The following is a 13,118-nucleotide window of genomic DNA, read 5'->3' on the forward strand; positions in this document are numbered from 1 at the left end:
TGCGCGGCTCGCTTCGATCGATCGATCGGATCTCCACACGTCCGTTCACGCGAAGAAGAAAAAAAAAGGAAAGAAGAAAAAGAAGAGTCCTGCCAGGGAGGAAAAGAGAGAGAGAGAGAGAGAAAGAGGGGTGGAAGAAGGGAGAGTACGTGCTCTCCGTGCGCTCGTGAATTTCAAAGGGTGGCCACTCTTCGTCGCCGCCGCGTCAGCCGCGCGGCTTTTTCCTTTTTTTTTTTTTTCCCCCTCCGCCCTATCCTCCTTCTATCTCTCCCTCTTTTTCTCTCTTGACTTTGCCGATATGTCTTCGAGATAGATACTTTTATCGCGCATCGAAACTCGCCGCTGAAATATCTCAAGCCTTCGCGCCCATCGATCGTGCTTCGCACGTAGCCACTTCATCCTGCTTTAGTCGCCTATCGACCGATACAAACGGACTTTCTCCCAAAACGCCAGAAGTTTGTGCTCACTGTTGAATTCTCACGGTTCTCGTCAGGAGTAAATTTAGGGGACACGAGTGAAACAAGAAAATAGCCGTTGATTGTTTCAATTGCATCACATGAATTAGTTACAATCGGAATCGACGATAAACTTTTCTTCTTAAAAATGTATATATAAATAATATTTTTTAATGCATTTTAAACGATATCTTATATTTTTATTATATTACGTAAACAGAAAAATAGAATTAAATAAATCTGTATTATGAGCAATCGTTGTAACGATAAAACTGACTCCTTTTAATCACCGTTATTTTGATGCTTTTTTTTTATTTCAGTGGCAGATCGATTAAATTTTTAAAGTGAAACATTTTAGAACTAACAAAAATTTGATAGTATGCCATGACATTTTCAAAATTCATCAAACTATTTCCGTCAGATAAATAATGCAGCATTTAGAAAAAATATCAGTAATATTTGAGAAAGTTGATTTTGCTTTCGCAATCATGCTTTTAGAAATAATGCTATTACAAATAATACTAAAATAAAGTTGTGCAGATATAAATCAAAGTTCTATGAAAAATATAGATATAAAAAATATATACTTGTAATATAATCAGTAATTATTGGAATGGTAAATAATTTATTACATGATTAATTCCGTGCAAAAATTATTAATTCAATATAAAATTGTAATTAAAAAAGAAAAAAAAAAAGAAATGGTAAAGTCTCAATTGCTGTGTTAGGTGGTATACTTAATCGAAATAATTAACCATGCTCGAAATGTGTTCAGCCTCATTAGATTTCATTTAATGACTCGACGGGGATTAATTTGATATACCGCGAGGGTCCGTCAGACCCACGGGATACGATGCGCATAGGAATCTTGATCGATTTGCCGTATTACCGGAGTGCAAGCATTCGTCTCTTGTTGCTTCGCGTTTCCAGGCCGTGCGAATGGCTCAAACTCAAATTGTTATCACCGTTAATCGATTAATCGAACGGTGTGCCCACCGGTATACGCCGGCGGGCTTCTCCGTCCCGAGCAACAAACATTCCATCCGCGCGTTCCAAATCCCAGACAAACGCGACGACGAAGATTGCCGACGTGGATGTCACGTTCACATTCACACGGAGGAAGAGCGTGTAGCACGAGAGCCTCCTTTTCTCACTGGGCTATCGATCGTCTCTCTCTTTCTTATATCCCTCGATCGCTTTCCGCTTCAATTGCACCCTCTCTCGTAAATCGCAATTCCTTCATACCTTAATCGACTTGTGCTTTTTACACGCTGTACTTTCATATACCCCCCTCTTTTTTTTTTTTTTCTTCGCGCACCTCTCTATTTCCTACTTTATCACACCTCGCTTCTACTTGATCGCATCTACTTACAGCTTCGCGCTTCGATTGCTCGTTATCTCATACCTGAATCGACTTGCCTCTCATATCGCTTCCGCGACTCCGTGCGCAGTCACGCGACAAAGACACATCCCGACGTTGTCCTGTCAACGGTAACTAAACCGCCTTCAACGCTTTCGAGACGGATGCGAGCTACGAGTTAGGTGATTGAGAATGATCGGGAGATAGAGGTGGAAGATAAAAGAGAAAGAGAGAGAAACGGTTAGAAGAGAGTGCACGCAGGTGCGACGGAGGCAGGAGCGCGCGCGAATCGATCGCAGGGTCCGCGACGCGAAACGCCGCGACGCGGCGACGGACGAACGGTGCGGCCGAAAATTCGCGTGACGAGAACGCGAAATGGGGAACGCGCGCGGCGTCTCCCCCGTGCGGAAATCAATAAGCGGCGATCGCGGAGCGAGTTTCTCCTCCGTGCCGTCCTGAAGCTTCCTGGTCTCTCGTCCGCGAGTCGGTCTCGCGCGCGAACCGGCGAGAAGAGAACTCTACGCACCCCCCCCGAAGAGATCGCCGAAGAGACTGGCCCCTCCGCGTTCCGGGACGCTTTACTTTCCGTATCCTTTATAAAAGGGCCACTAGGGGATACTGACCGTGGACGACGAAAAGGACGACGTCTTCTTTTCTTCCTCCTCCTCCTCCTCTTTCTCCGCCCGCACACCACTTCTTCCGTCGACCGCGGCCACGACGATGCGCGCCACGCAGCCCACGCAGGCCGGTGTCCTCTTCGAGGACGATGCCGCCTGAGGACGATGCCGCCGTGCGCGTCGCGGCAGATTCGCGGCCCGGCGTAAAATCTTCTCGCGGATCCTCCCCTTCTTTCGGGATATGTTTTCGCTCTCTTCGTATTCCTCCTTCGTCACCTGTCCCGATTTCTTTTTTCCCCCGATCACAGAATAATTTCGTTAAAAGCGCACGGCGGCGAAGGAACGACGAAGGAGGAACGACTGCCCTACGAGGCGACTGTATACGTCCCTCCTCGCGCGTCCTCACTCCCCCTGCAACCCCCGTCTCGCGATCAGTCCTCTTCTCCGTCCCTCGCGCGTCCGTTATCTCGCGCGTCTCTCTTTCGCTCTCGAGAGGTATCGCGGCGCACGCGCCAGGTGTGTCCTTCCTCTCTACCCTCCGCGTGCGCGTACTCTCCGTCCTCTCTCTATCCGTCTCACCCTCCCCTTTACCTTCTTCTTCTACCCTCTGGCGCGCGCGATCTATTTCGTATTCGTTCCTCCTGCGCGTCGCTCGCGCTACGTTCGCGTTTGTTCGGCCGCCGCATCGACGCGTCCGGACACGGGGGACGAGAGACTCTCTCTCGTGCCTCCGTTCGCTCGCACACTCGCAGCCATCGTCGTCGTCGGCCGTCAGGACGTTTGCGCAGGCGAGTCGCCGGCGCGAGTCGGGACGAGCAGCCAGGAAACACGAGGGAAAGGGACACCCGAAGACGCTTCTGCGTTTCTCTCTCCCTTCCCTTCAGTCACGGAGGAATCCCGCGCGAGCCGGCTCGAATTACGGCGAATTGACCTATTTGCCTCAAAGGGGTGGGTTGCGCTCCTTCGGCAGGAGGCGAGCCCGCTCTTGCGAGAAGCGTCCGGAATCGTAAGCCGGATAAGGGCGCAATGTCGTAGAGCGCGACCTCGAAGCCGCTCTCCTCAATTTCCCTTCCCTTTGTATGCAAGCGGCGGCGCTCGATTGCACAAAAGGGAGAGGGTTGGAAAATCTTGGAGCGTATCCCTCTCCTCTCCTTCCTCTCTCTCTCTTCCACCCTTCGTTCCTCTCGCGCCATCGGATTCGCGTTTCTTTTCTTCTCGGGACTTACCGCGCGTAACCAGAGCGCGCTATTATATCGGGCGTTCGGTCGGTCGATCCCAGGGTTGCTCCCGCTTTCCGGAGAAGTATGCCAGGAATTTATAGAATCCATCGGGGATATCGGCAAACTGATCCCGTCCCGTCTGGATATTTCTTCAACCACCACAAACGCAGATATACAACTTTGTACGGATATTCGAATTATAATTATCGCGCTATCGGAAAATGGATTGATCGATATGGATTCGTTAATAACGGGTACGTGGATCGCGACGTGCTCTTGTTGCGACATGCCGCGTTACACGACACATTTACCCGAGGATACATTTTAACAACGAAATTCTATGCCAAATATTATAGATATCTATTATATTTATTATAAATAAAATCGGTCCACGGGTGTACGTGTTATGCATCTATTAATAATGTAGGTATAACGTTACATCGGTTTTGATATATCCTTGACGTATCGGGACACTGTAGACGGAAAAATTAAATGTATTTTCTGAATTCTGAATAACATTTTACGGAACAATTACGTAGCGTACCTCTCGTTTTCTAAATTTGATATATACGCTCGGAATACGGCGAGTTATATTTAATTCCACGTCCCAAGAATATCGTAGCACAAGGAACTTGATAGAAGCGCATCTATTTCCGTGAGTTTTCTCCCGACTCTCCGGGACGGAATGTAAGCGGCATCGCCTAGCGTTAATCCTGTCATCGACATCGGTCCGCGGAACTTTACGACGGCGACTTCCGGCACCGTCGCGAGTATATCGATAGACACATCGGGGCGAAATTACGCTCGGGGATCCTCTGGCGTTGGCGTTTCGAGGTCACCGGGCGCCCTCGCCAGGATCTCCGGCGCGCGGATACACCGAAAAGCCCCTGACTGGTCGACTCTACGCGGAGGCGCTTATCGATTTTCAAAGCGGCATTGCCCCCCCGCAAACGCCGCTTTCCAGCAGGTCGTCGTCGTACACGCGAAAGACAGAAGCCGAAGAAAAGAGAAAGAGGAAGAGGAAGAGGAAGATTCTCGGGCGATCGCACGGCCGGTCAAATCGATGAGACACGTCCGAATGTCCGGATGCACTCTCGCGGCTGCATTTGATTGCATCCCGTTGTTATACATGCATGCCTGTTTGGATATTGGATTTGCCGTAAGACTTATGTCCGAGTCGGCACGTTTCATAACGACGGCTGGAGGCGGCGGCGGCGGCGGCGGCGGCGGCGACGAGCGACGGCGATTATGGGTTATCGATATTGCGGACTTAGCTCACCGCGCGCGCGAGCCGGGACCCTCATGGATATGCAAAAATGTAAAAAGCGCTTCCCCAGACAACGTGGGCGGGAGGGTGTTTGACCGGCGATCGTGTCGCCGTGGCGTGAGCAAACTAGTTTGCCTCTTTCGGGAACACGTCAAGAGACGCCGCCGGAGCCGAAAGCCTATGGCCATCGTACAAATTCAGGGCGGTGTTTTTGGTCCATGTCCGATAATCTAACGGCGAGTGGCGGCGTAAAAAGAGGAACTGCGCAGGAAAGGTGTGGAGAGAGGAAAATTTATGGGACTACCGCGAAGCGGGGACGGATGTTGAGGCAGGGAAAATTATGCAAACGTTACGATACGTGCGTAAATGTGTAAAAAAAAAATAGCTGTCCGCGGGAGTATCTTTTCTATGAAAAGAAGCGCTTGGACGAATCGAATTAATTAAGCAAATGTAAAAAATAAACGTTCGCGAGAAAAATGCAGGTACTTGCTTCGCCACTTTGAGATTTCTTTGTACTTATCGCAACTGCTTCTTCAGTTTCGTCTGACTAATGCAGGAGGGTTGCACTTACACAAGAAATAACGGTTCATCATTGGGAAAATGTATAGAGGCAATTAGCTGTGTCATATGACATTATGTTCTGTCAAAACTTTAGGCAGGTTTAGAACCGTTATTAACGTCTGCAACGTTTCCGTATCGTATATTTTGCGGGCGTTCTAAAACGCTACTGTATGATTACTCAAGCCGAAAATACGAGTTTAAATTGGCGATTACCTTGCAAATTTTGGAAGTTAAATTAGGCAATTCATGCATCCTGCTTTTCCGCGGAAGAGACGGTAAATATCTCAGAGGGCTTTCAACTCTTTAAACGATCGTTTGAACGCGTAATTGCTATAACTGAATGCTACAAGCATGGCGCGGCTTATGAATAGTAATTCGTGCATTATTATTAGCTTTAACTGCAACGATCTAATTACTATCAGTTTCCGATATCGTACTTATTAGTAGTCATACAACGCAGGCCGCAAATACAAATTTTACAGTTGAATGAAATAAAAAGAGAAAAAGAAAAAAAAAAGAGATGAAGAAAAGATGATGACCTCAGCGTAAAAATAGTTTGCATCTTTTAAATATTCTATCCCTTTTAATATCCTATCTTTTTAAAATAAATACTTATTATGTTGATTATCTGACAACTTTTAAACCACATAATTTTAATTTATATATTTTATATCTCGTTAATTGTTAAAAAGATATCAAATTATAGACCATGAAAACATATTTGTTTTGATCCAAAAGTTGAAAATGTCGTGAAAATATTATAAGATAATTAAATTAAAGTGACAGACTAACGACAATTATACTATTCCTGGCAATTGTAAACTTTTAGTTTTTTTTACATCAATATTAAAGCTCTGAACATTTAATAATGGAAAGCAAAATTAGTTTGTATTTCATTTATTAATATACCAATATAACATTTTACAACAGAATTGTAAAATAAATGGAATTAGGTCGAAATTTATGGTATATTAAATACATATTCACGTATATATAATAAATATTCCCAAAGTAATTTTGCTGAATTGAAATAAAAGTATTTATTAAAGTATATTTTATATTGTACGCGTGACATTTTCCGCTTTCTGGTTCAAAAAAAAGAAAAAAAGCGACTTTATTTTTATTCTATACTGGAATACTGTGCGGCAGCTGTTAATCGAAGTCACGGGTAATGTCCGGAAAATTACCTAGACATCCGGGATAGACCCGAAATATCTTGATACTTGCCTGTAGATAGCATGATCCCCAAAATATTCACAAGGGAAGTTCCAGAACAACTACGCAGCAGATACGAGTAAACGCTAAGTTATTATTGCCTATCTGAATGCAAATGGATCTCTTAGGAATGTAATGCGGAACTGCGACAAATAACGTTTAAAAAAAGAAACAAAAATTTTAATCGATTATGTATTCGTTAAAAAACGGATCATTGAAATAGAATAAATTTCGAGATGCTCTATTAATTTATCGTAAGAATTACTGATTTTCATGAGAGAAAAAAAGTACTTTTTACATTTGTGCTTTCAATTTTAAAATCGTTAAAAGTTCACACATTGAATTTCATTTTATTTTCGTATCGTTTATAAGCATTATGTTTCCTTATATTTGAATTTCAAATTACCACAAGAGACATCTCGCCAAGAATTCCCAGCCGTGAGATCCGCCTGAACACGCGGCAATAACAAGTAGTAGCTATAATAAAAAAAAAAGAAAAAAAAAAAAAAAGAAAAGAGAAAGAGGAAGGAACATAGTCGCTCGAAGTTACTTTTTCGAATAGTAGCGATGAAACATTCTTTTCGGGAGTCGAATACAGAAACATCGTCGGTCGCGAAAATCCAATAAAGACGGTGCGGGTAATACGAAGCGGAGAAAGGATTACGGAGAGTAATGCACAATGCAACTGTGTAACTCACGACTGCAAATTACAACAGTGGAACGTTATCATATTCTAGAAACGTTCAGAAATGACTTTCTCAGCTGTAATTTTATATAGAACCGCGAGTCTAATCGATACGTCTGAATCTTGGGACGACGCTCATTCAAATGATTTAACATACATGTAATCGGAATATCTGTGAATCTAGATATTTTTAGAATAATTTTTAAAATATTACATCTTCTACATTATTTATCGAACGTAGAACGTAAATGTATATTTAAAAGAAAATTAAAATTAAACTTTTAACATACGGTCCAATATATCTTGATGTAAACTATTTCTCTTTGAGCTCTCTCATCGGACGTTGCTCTCTGATTTATTTATTTTAACTTTTGATGTGCGGTAGCTCGAAAGGCGGCTGGTCGATATAAAATACATAAGGCTACCGCGGCGCGTGGTCCCTTTATGATTTACTTTGCCAGCCAGCTTCTGCTACCATCTTTTAGGACTCTCGCTTAAAAAGACAAAACAATGCGGGGCGTGCATTTACGTACGGCGGATTCGATGCACGGCATGGAAGGCGCGAGCCTAACTTGACAAAGAGTGTGGGGCGTCGGAAGTGAAATGCAGCGCGATATAATGGTGCGCCAGACAAATGTCGATGTGCGAGCAACAAGTGCCGAGAGGGCCGTCTACTTCTGACAATGAGCAGGAAATCTGGCCGGCTCTCTACAGATACGTGTGCAAGTAGGGAGCGTAGGAACGCGCGCTGGTCACAAAGAGGCATTGCAGTCACAATTAGCGATCACGCAAATTCAGGTCTCGTTCCATTCAGCGACAGCTGTACTCTACATCAAGCCCCCTCCTCCCTTCAACACGTCTATATACATCGCACGGCGACGAGTCGAAAGCGCCGCGGAGCACGAGACCGCACTGTTGTGTAAGAAACGTAGTGGTGGAGCGCACGAATTGAATCAGTCATGCCGAACGAGCCCTGTCTTCACAGAAATACGTTTTACGAAGAGCTCGGAAAAGCCGGTAAAATGAATGATAAAATAATGTTCCGGTAACACAACAAAAGCGATCCGATGTCTGAGGCACAATGCCGGGGGACCTTTCGTGAAATATTCGCGGCTATTGATATCAATAAGGAAAAAGATCGCCGGTGCGTCGATTCAAAATTAATTTCGTTTCCGTAATTCCAAAATAATTGGTAAATTATTTTATCCAGCTGATTAAATTCTAAGAAGCCATAATATTCATATTTCGATAAGAGTATTAATTATCGTTGTCCATTCGAATCGATTGACTTTTTAGTCACGAATGCGAAGACGCGCGAGCAACACGTTAATTGTTTAATATGCATATGCATCAGTCGCGAGTGTGTAACTTCCCGTGTACGTGTCACGAGCATAATAATTGGTAATTGATAATTGAGGAAATACGCGACGGATAAGGGAAACAATAGAGCGCAGCGGCGCTTTACGCGCTAGGGAAGTAAATGATATATTAATCCTACAAATGTATACGTTTATCTTCCTCTTCGATCGCCTTTTTACACTTAACACGCGATACAGTCATTAAAACAAAATTCGATATGTATCGCCGCGTCATTATTATACCGGACCGTACCCCCGTAACTCTCGTTTTATATTCGTGACAGGTGTAATTTAGAAATCGAACGGGTACTTAGTGCAGGGCCTCGGGTGCGAAATATCGCCCGGAGGATCGTAAAAGAAAACGTTAAATAGCAGCAGCGAGATTCCGCTCCAGCTTACATTTATTATTTATACGCGAACGTGAGCGGCAAGCGCAAACAATATGGAAATAATTTTTAATTACGAGACGGCAATAAACATATTCGGAATGAATTAGCTTTCGCGAGCGTGACGGTAAACGGCATTTGCTCTCCTTCTCCCTTAAAAAAAAAAATAATTAATTACTAATTTATATCAAAGTGTGAATGGACATAATATTACTGTACCTGCAAAGTGTATAATTAGGCTATTACTCAAGGCCGATGTCGACATCGTGATTTACTTGATAAACATACTATGAAGTAGCTACCTCTGTGCTGTAAGTTTAGCAAAGGCATTGTACAGAATAACGGATTGTTTAATAACCAACACCGTTCTGCGCATTAATTGATATTAACCATATAACGTGTAATTACGTTACCGCTTGATGTAACACGACCAGCACATTACGTTACGAATTATAAGAACGAATTATATCTTATTCGTCTTATCTACGAATACGCTAAGAGCTTTAATGATAAACGAGCTACGATTGCCAAGTCGTAATACTTATTGCGAACAATTAAACTTTCTTCGAGTTATACGACCTGGGTAGCTAATTACTCTCTGGACTATGTTATTGAAATTATAATCGTGAATATGTAGCGTTTGCGAATAAAAAGAAAAAGTAAAACGTTGATAAACTTTATTTTATTGAAAATAAGTGTTAAAAAATTTTCGAGTATTTATTAAGAACCACCGGTGTAAAACGTGACACGATCTCATTATCGGCGGCCTTCCAATCGACATTTATCTTTTACTAACGTATGGTTAGGTGGGCATCTGATTGGGACTTCTATGATTTGCCGAAAGTCTAGACCATTCTCTTCCGATGGCATCGTTTTATTCCAGATTCCGTTCCATTCCGGTTCCAAGGTCGGCTGGGTGATTTCGGACCCGGTGGCCGAATGGCGATGGAAAAGGGAGTCGATTCCGGTCTTCACGGTATCCTTGATTGTCTGCCCGATGTCGTTCAATGTGTTTCCGATATCATTCCAAACAGAACGCCTCTCCCGGAGGCTGCTGGCTTGTGTGGCGCACGTCAAAGCGACGAGCAGTAGAAGCACGCTCGGAAAACGTTGAGGGAAATAAAATCTCATTTCTGTATCTTATCTCGAAGGCGCGGAAAGACTGTCACACCTTAAACAAACTTTAAACGCGTTCGATACGTCACTGTGAGATAGTACCGGTACATGTATTTATATTAAGTATTGCGATAAAAAGTCTGCAGTTTAATTAATGTTTTATGTATCGTACATTTGTACTTTTTAAACTCCTTAATTTAGAACTGTTGTAAGATAAGAATTATCGCGACATTTTGACATTAAAGTAATGATCGTCTCTCATGGTCTATTTTTAGATTTGTTAAGTAATCGAGAGTACTAGCGCGATAATTTTGGGATACTTTAAAGCCTACAAACATCTATAAGCGGCATACAAAATTCAGTAACCGCGATATGATTAACGTTATCAATTTACTTTAAATTTCCAGTATACAAAATAATGTGTATGCAAATAAAAAGTTCTTCGTGTAACGTAGGTCAAGAAACATACGATATTAAATTAAATTACGGTTATTAAATTGAACAATTTTCCATTGTAAAAGTTGAAAATAGAATTTACAACATTTGTAATTACGCTTGGGCGATACCTAGCGATAATGAAATAATAGAAAGCGTATAATAGAATAGAAAATGTGTACCCCCGTTTTCTATCTGCTCCGACTGCGTCTGAAAGTGGTGCGCAATCGTGGGTAGTAGGTTACGTGCCGCGGAAAACGATGAATGGGTTGTCAGAAATGAGTTGTTCGGATCACGGGTGGTGGAAGGTTCTTATCGTGCGGAATGAAGTAAAATACGAGCCTGTTCAGAAACATTTATGTGCACGTGCTCAATAATGTTTCCTCGCCCCTGTCTGCGCCTAGTCACGCGATTGCGCTCTCGTCTCGTCTCGCCGCGGATCCTCCGTATGCAATATAATACACCCCATGTATTTTCTATGTATTATAATACAGCCGTCGAACGCGCGCTGTGATGCGAAACCAAATGTTATTATGGCACATCGTCCATCTTCCCGCGAACAGATTTTCAGCGCGAGATATACGTACAAAATCGATGTTAATGCATCACATTGCATTATTACTTTTAAAGTTTACTTTCTCTTATTCGAAAATTTTTTTTCTTTTTTTTTTACGTAGAAACATTAAAAATAAACAGTTTAAAAAATTAAAATCATATTTAATATGTATCAAAGTCTACCCTACTAATCGATTATATAAAAATAAATGTAACAAAATTTTATGCACGATTATTATCAGGCTTTAAATTTATTTACACAAAGATTACGAAAAATAGATATATTTGCATTCTCTGAGAGATTTTGTATTTATTAATTTATTTCTTTTTTTTTTGGTTTTGTTATTTGATATCGAAAACCGATCTAAAAGCAATGAATGCTGTGCCATGAAAAATTTCTCACTTTGGTTCGAACATTTTACTTTTTTAATCACGTTACAGTAATGGCAATTACAGCGTTACGAGATATTGATCAAGCTTACGTGCTGAGTGTTTTAAAAGAAGAAATTAATACCGGAGTAGTTTTTTATAAATATAATATATAGTCTATATATATTACTGACACAATTTAAATTGACAGCAGAATTGAATAAATATTTATTTAAAAAATCTTTTTATAAATTCTCGGAGAGCTTAATAAATCCAGCTTTTAAAAATAAAAAAAGTAAAAAAAAAATCTTTTTGGCTTTTAAATAAACTCAAATTTAATTTTAACCGCGTCTTAGCAAAATTTGACGTTTGACATAATAAAATAAAAATCATTGAATGAGATGAGGAATGTTTTTGTTAACGTTAATAAATAATGATGTTTCTCTAGAAGAAATCGATTTGTTAATGAACGAATAACGATCCGTTATACCTATTTCTTCGGGACGGTGAAGTATGTTTCAGTTTCAGCTACACGAAGGTGTTAGAGATAAATGAAGATAAGAAAACTGATGGAGGATTGTACGTCAAACGTACGTGAGAAAGGATTCCCTACCTGGTTATGTTTTTGCACTTTGTATGCCAACGACGTTTTATATCCTGCCGGTTCCTAGCCTGTAAAACCTCGTGGTGCCTGCTCACAATGTAATAAACTCACTTCCAGAACGAATAACGAACGTTATTCACGGGGGACGCAGTCGTAGCGAAGGCTTTCTTTGAGCGACGACGGGACGTAGATGCGAGAGCTTTCTCAACCAAGCCCCGGCGTTCGTCTTGTCGGCGAGAACGTATCGTTTTTTTAACAGGTCAAAGGGGCGTCGTTTTATCTAAGCGCATGTGAATCTGCGGTGCGATAGACACTATCTCACTTTTCCTCTCTCGCGTATTTCACGCTTCAACTTTCATTATCGGTTGGAATTCCTCGTCATTCGAATGGTAAATTCCGTTGGTTTTCCCAATTTCTCACGACAGAGACGTAGTAGAGACACGAAATCCGGACGTGTGATCTTATACGCGCAAAATACTTTAATCAACCTCGAGTAGCTTTTGCGTAAATAGGACATACGTCGATAATGCTAATAATAACTTTTACGAGGGAACGACAAAATAATTTTATCTATTATTCAATTCAGCTCAACTTATTTTAAATGAACTGTTGCGCTATTCAGAAAACTTATTCGGAATCAGATGTTAGTTAACAAAAATTTCTGGATGTAATAAATTTTTCGTTGGAAAAAAGTTGCTCGTGTAAATTGGCTAAAAATCCGCAGACGAAGTAGAAATTTGTATAATTTTAGTAAATGTTTGTTGCCCTCCGCCCCGGATGCACATGTTTCGTATTAAACGAACTTTCATGCATAAAAAAAATCTGAATTATTTGACGTAGCGGTCAAAGGATTCAAGCCGCTCGTTAAACCGTGTTACTTAACCAACGCGTACACGATGTACGTTTTTATTATTG

The 13,118-nt window shown here is 41.9% G+C and overlaps 1 protein-coding gene across 6 annotated transcripts in view; it reads right to left on the minus strand.

Annotated features, from left to right (window-relative positions):
* Positions 1-13,118, minus strand: part of Carpb (Carbonic anhydrase-related protein B) — a 62,879-nt gene that overhangs the window by 6,205 nt on the left and 43,556 nt on the right. The window contains exon 1 of one of the 6 annotated variants that reach the window (XM_070654505.1): positions 2,439-2,819. The exons of 1 other annotated variant lie outside the window; for it this stretch is intronic. The gene's annotated coding sequence lies outside the window, so the exon portion shown is untranslated. Of the gene's footprint in view, positions 1-1,860; positions 2,413-2,438; positions 2,973-12,212; positions 12,709-13,118 lie in introns of those variants that run through there. 4 more of the 6 variants (XM_070654501.1, XM_070654503.1, XM_070654499.1 and 1 more) reach the window with 4 other exon arrangements.

This window comes from Cardiocondyla obscurior, linkage group LG03, assembly GCF_019399895.1.
Source record: "Cardiocondyla obscurior isolate alpha-2009 linkage group LG03, Cobs3.1, whole genome shotgun sequence".
In the NCBI taxonomy this organism is placed as follows: domain Eukaryota; kingdom Metazoa; phylum Arthropoda; class Insecta; order Hymenoptera; family Formicidae; genus Cardiocondyla; species Cardiocondyla obscurior.